General features: G+C 51.4%; 1 non-coding gene across 1 annotated transcript; it reads right to left on the bottom strand.

Moving 5' to 3' along the window:
- Positions 1-1,325: 1,325 nt before the first annotated feature.
- LOC132496594 (5S ribosomal RNA) lies at positions 1,326-1,444 on the bottom strand. The gene has a single exon (XR_009533489.1). It is a non-coding gene; the product is annotated as a 5S ribosomal RNA (ribosomal RNA).
- Between the last annotated feature and the right edge of the window lie 4,556 nt (positions 1,445-6,000).

Here is a 6,000-nt window from a genome sequence, read left to right as displayed (position 1 = left end):
ACTGTTGAGTGGGGCCCAGATACACAGGTGGCTGAAGGGGACGAGGCTAACCGCAGGATGGTGGAGGGTTGGAACTTTGTCGACTTCAAGAGATTGACGGGCTTGAGGACCTTGAGGGGTAGGGTCCGCCCGTGCTTTACCCAAAACCTTGTAATATGTGCTTCCAGCACCTCTCGAGTGTCTTGAACCAGGAAGGAAACCCTACAGGAGGTGTTCCTGCAGGGTTCCCAAGCCTTCAAGCAGTATCCTCCACAGGCTCCAGCAGGCACTGCTTTGCACATCTCACCAGGAGGGTCTTGACATGAGAGCTGGTGAAAGTTGCCCTTGCCAGGAAGCCTCCCCAGGCAGCTCCGCAGAGGTGAAGCCAGGTTGTGAGTCCCCTCCAGTTCTTCCAGGCAATCTCTGCAAGCTTTCAAAGATCTCCTTTTCTTCCTACTCCTGCTCCTCCCCTTCAGCTCTACTTGATGCTTCCTGATGTTTCTAGGTTTCCTAGGTGGTGCTAAGAATGGATTACTCTGGAAGCAGGGGAGTAACATGAGGAAGAGCCCCAGTCCACACAGGAAGCCAAGGATGATATCAATCACCCAGGAAGTTGGGCTGGATCTCAGCCAGATAGCAACAGTGTTTTTCAAAGAAAAGAGATTCTCCGTCTTCTGAACTGCATTGCCGCCCTCAGGCAACAGAGCTCTGGGAGTTCACTTGATGGCAGAACCCCAGGCCTGCATCACAGAGCTGTGGCCTTGTCACAAAGGGCTTCTGAGTGTGGGGGAGGGGCACTAAGAGCAATAGGCTGAATCACTGCCCCTCCTTCCCATCCAGACCTTTATCCAGCTTTATCCGGAGAGAGCTGCAGAGAGCCACACCGGCGGACAGGTGGCGGCGCCGGGGCTGGGCGCCGGTGGGGCCGGCCAGGTGCAGGTGGAGGGGCTCGCGGGCCGCACGGACGGCCCCCGGGCCCGCGGCGGAGTCTGGGTCCGGGCCAGCCACCCCCGGAGCTTCAGGTGTGCCGCTGCCTTCCGGGGCCGCCTTCGGGCCGCATGCAGCGGCTCCTCTGGCGCGCTGTGGTGGTGGGGGGGGCGGTGCAACCCGCCCCCCGGGCCCGCGGCGGAGTCTGGGTCCGGGCCAGACACCCCCGGAGCTTCAGGTGTGCCGCTGCCTTCCAAGGCCGCCTTCGGGCCGCATGGAGCGGCCCCTCTGGCGCGCTGTGGTGGGGGGGTGGGCGGAGGAGGTGGGGCCTGCAGCGGTGCCCGGCGGGGGGCGGAGCTGGCGGCCACCGCCGCGGGCGACTAAAGGAGAAGGCGGAGCCGCAGCAGCGGGAGGCCAAAAGCCTACAGCACCCGGTATTCCCAGGCGGTCTCCCATCCAAGTACTAACCAGGCCCGACCCTGCTTAGCTTCCGAGATCAGACGAGATCGGGCGCGTTCAGGGTGGTATGGCCGTAGACGGGGGCGGGGACCGCGGGCTGCCTCTTGAGGCCCAGCTTCGCTTGTCCTTGCGCCTTACCGCCATCCCCGCGGCCAGCCCGCCCCGGCAGGGCAACGGAGGCCTCGGGGACCGGGGCGTGGCGGAGGGGCCGTTTTCAACTTCTGGTACAGAAAAACAGAAAAAAACGGAGAGTACAATTAACCTCTTGAAATTGTCTTCTTGCACGGTTGCCCTCTTTAGAAGTTTTGGGTCCATTTTCGACCCCAGGATTGTTTTTCAGGGCAGGTGCCATTTACAGGCTGCAGTGAGTGTGAATATTTAGTGACCATGAGCACTGGGTTTAAAGCTGCTGTTGTGGGAAACGGCCACAAGGCGGCAGCATTTCTCCATTCCCTAATCTGGTTACTAGGGCAGCAGAGCCTTTCGGGGACCAATGGAATACAGAAGAAGGCATCACTGAAGTCTAATACAGAATACCGTGTCCTGGTGGATGGTAGAATGACCAGCAGGGTGTAGGAATTAGGAACTACCGGATGTATATCCTCGGTGGCTTCACTGACTGTCCCGACATCGTTTACCAGGTCCCCAGCAGCCCACGGGGCTCTCGTGGTCAGGGCAATCCCAGGATACGGAGCTCACCTGGGCAGGCCCCCCCTCCCCAGCAGCCCATGGCGCTCTCGTGGTCAGGCCCCCTCCCAGGATACGGAGCTCCCCTGGGCAGGTACCCCGGCAGGGCTGGGCACACAGGTACCGTGCACGTAGCCCTCATTGCAGAGCAGCCCAGATCACCTGTCACTCAGAGCTGACACAGAGCACCTCAGAGCAGGACTTGAACGAACAGACAGCAGCTCCGACAGGTCTGTGACCCTGGGCATCACTCTGTGCGGCCTCCCTCTGCCTGGTCTTCCAGAGGCTTCCACCGCAGCCGGGGCACCAGGCCTCTGTCTCCACCCATCACCGCTCCTCTCCCTGACTCCTGGGTTCCTCTCATTAGGAGAGGGTCTTCTTGAAGTTGTCTCCCACTCATGGGCCAGATAAAAGGAATTAGAAAACAAGCCGGAGCTGCAGCCCCTTGTCTATCCAGACTCTCAGGAGCCCACACCTGTTCCTTGGACCTGGCCGGTTCAGCGAGGTCCATTTTCTGCAATGTGAGTCCCTGAGGGGTGAGGATGGGCTGACCTGGGCAGCCTGACCCTGCCGGCCAGCCCTCCCCAGGTGTGCCTGGGTTGAGGTCCATATAAACACTGCTCCAGGCAGCAAGAGCCCCTGCAGCTGTGCCTGACGCCATATTCTCTGCCCCGTCAGCAGTCTCGGGGCTGTGCTGGTGGGAGGGAGGGAGGGGCCACGGCTCTGTGGGTGGCCCGGTGTGAGTGGGGCTCTGCTGGACTTTCTGCAGGAGTTGCCGGGCTGCCACCTGCTAAAGAAGAGGATGTGTCACCCATACCTTCCGCTGGAATTTCTCCCCGGGCAGAGGTGAGGAAGGAAAAAAGCAGTGGGGGCCGGGACAGGAGGAGTATCTCAGGCAGGGAAATGGAAAGCTTCCAGAAGAGCGCCCGGGGCCAGGACCATCCTGGCTGGCCTGCAGGCACCAAGTCGGCCTGCGTGCTGTCGCTGCTGTGGCTCCACGGCCCTTCCTCTAGGCTTTCAAGCCCTCGTACATATTCAGGTGTTTTACCTGGGAAGGGTGGGAACAGTTCAGCAGCAGCTGGCCTGGGGCTCGGCTCACGTTTACTCACAGAGGCCTCGGCACGGTCCCCCAGCTTTGCAATGAGGACGCTCCTTGCGGGGGTGGGGGGGCTGCTGGCTGCATGGGAGGTGATTCCCCACCTCTGACCAATTTCAGAATTGTTTCCCGCTGGAGAAAGTGCCCTGATGGGTTTCCCTCTGTATAACTGGTGGGTTCTGGTTTTTTTTTTTTCTTTTTTGGTTCAAGTTAGATTTTATTCCTCTTCTATGTATTTATAGATATAAGCATGGAAATAATTCATTCCTATAAATACATCTGTGTGAAGGGAAGAACTTCTTTTCCGTTTTATTTAAAAATTTTATTTATTTTTAAAAATTTTGAAATTTAAGTTGATTTTTTTATTCAGCAGGATTATTATTAGTTATCTGTTTTATGCATATACATGTATACAGGACAATCCCAATCTCCCAACTCATCCCACCACCACCAACCCATGGCTTCCCCCCTCTTGGTGTCCATACGTTTGTTCTCTACCTCTGTGTCTCTCTTTCTGCCCTGCAAACCGGGTCATCTGTACCATTTTTCTAGGTTCCACATATATGCATGAATATACAATATTTGTTTTTCTCCTTCTGACTTACTTCACTCTGTATGACAGTCTGTAGATCCGTCGACGTCTCCACAGATGACCCAGTTTCGTTCCTTTTTATGGCTGAGTAATATTCCGTTTTATATATGGACCACATCATCATCCGTTCGTCTGTCTGTGGGCATTTAGGTTGCTTCCATTACCTGGCTATTGTAAATAGTGCTGCAATGAACATTGTGGTGAATGTGTCTTTTTGATTTATGGTTTTCTCTGGGTATATGCCCAGAAGTGGGATTGCTGGATCCTATGGTAATTCTATTTTTAGTTTTTTAAGGAACCTCCATGCTGTTCTCCATAGTGACTGTATCAATTGACATTCCCACCAATAGTGGAAGCGGGTTCCTTTGGTCCACACCCTCCCCAGCATTTGTTGTTTGTAGATTTTCTGATGATGCCCATTCTAACAGGTTTGAGGTGATACCTCACTGTAGTTTTGATGTGCATTTCTCTAATGATGAGTGATGTTGAGCAGCTTTTCATGTGCGTCTTGGCCATCTCTGTGTCTTCTTTGAAGAAACGTCTATTTAGATCTTCTGCCCATTTTTGTATTGGGTTGTTTTTTTTTTTTAATATTAAGCTGCATGAGCTGTTATATATATTGGAGATTAAACCTTTGTCCATGGATTCGTTTGCAAATATTTTCTCCCATTCTGAGGGTTGCCTTTTTCCATTCCCGTTTTTTTTTTTTTTTTTTTTAACAAAGAAAGAAAGAAAGAAAAAGAAGCAGAACCCTAATGTGCAGAACAAATATGCAGAACAAAATATGCCTCTTGAAAGTGTCGTTTTGAAATATGGACGTCTTTTGAATTTTTTGGTCGATATATGACCCCAGGATTTGTTTTCAGGGCAGGTGTCATTTACAGGCCTGCAATGATTTTGAATATCCACTGACCATTAGCGCTGGGATTAAAGGTGCTGTTGTGTGAAACGGCCACAAGGGGGCAGCGGTTCTCCCTTACCAAATCTGGTTACTAGGGCAGCAGAGCCTCAATGGAAGTCGTGTTCTAGGTTGTAATTTGGAATGAAATGTGCCAGGAGAAGGCCCCTTAAGTTTGTCTCACTACTTCTTGTTCGTTTTTTTAATTTAATTTTTTTATTTTTTTATCACAGCATGTTTGATTACAATGTTTGGCTTGTTGCAGGTGTGCAAGATGTGGTTCTTTTACACATATACATATGTCTGTTCTTCCTGGGATCCTTTTGCCATGTACGTTAGGACAGAATGTTGAGTAGTCTTCTCTTGGTATTCTGTAGGTCTTTGGTGATTATATATTTCACCTGTGTTTGTATATGTCTGTTAACCCCAATCTCGTAATGTATCCAGTCCTCACACCTTTCCGTTGGTGAACCATAAGTTTGTTTAATGAATCTGGGATTGCCCTTCTCTGTGGAAATATCTTCACTGGTATCAATTTTTAGGTAACACCTATAAGTGATATCATACGATACGTGTCTTTCTCTTTCTGACTTACTACAAGTCACGTGATCACCTCTAGACTCATGTACGGTGCTGCAAATGGCATTGTGTCCTTTTCTTCCTTGGCTAATATTCTGTCTGTACATGTACCAGTTCTCCTTTGTCCACTCATCTGTTGATGGACTTTTTGGTTGCTTCCACGTCATGGCTATTGTAATGCTGCGGCAATGCACATTTGCCTGCCTGTGTCTTTCCAATTCTGTCTTCTTAGGTTATAGGCCCAGGAGTGGGCCTGCTGGATCATATGGTAGCGGAATGTTTACCTTGTAGAGGCACCTCCAGTCTGTTCTCACTAGTGGCTCTTCCGAGGTTACGTCCCGCTTAAAGTTGAGGGTATGCACTTCTCCACAACACCTTCAGCATTTTTTGTTTGTAGTTTTTTTGCTTATTATGTTTAATTCTTATGTTTATTCTGACTAGTGTGAGCCGATATACCACTTTGTGGCTGGATTTGCATGCGTCTCATAATCCCTTGAAATTGAGCTTTCTGGCATGTCCTTCTTTTCTTCAACTGTGAGTACAGCTTACCTCTTCAAATTGTTTTCGTGAAGTGTGTGTGACATTTAGAAATATTTTGGCCATTACCTCCCTCAAGACGTTTTGAGGGCAGGTTTCATTTACAGCCCACCAGTACTGCTGCATATGAAGTGACCCTTAGCACAGGTCTTAAAGCTGCTGTTGCAGGTAACGGCCAGAGGGCGGCAGCATTTCTGCTTTTCCCAACCTGGGAACTAGGCAAACAGACCATCCGGGCAGTGGTGT

Source organism: Mesoplodon densirostris, chromosome 9 (assembly GCF_025265405.1).
Source record: "Mesoplodon densirostris isolate mMesDen1 chromosome 9, mMesDen1 primary haplotype, whole genome shotgun sequence".
In the NCBI taxonomy this organism is placed as follows: domain Eukaryota; kingdom Metazoa; phylum Chordata; class Mammalia; order Artiodactyla; family Ziphiidae; genus Mesoplodon; species Mesoplodon densirostris.
The sequence above is the reverse complement of the archived record's forward strand: the minus strand, read 5'-3'. Positions and strand labels throughout refer to the sequence as shown.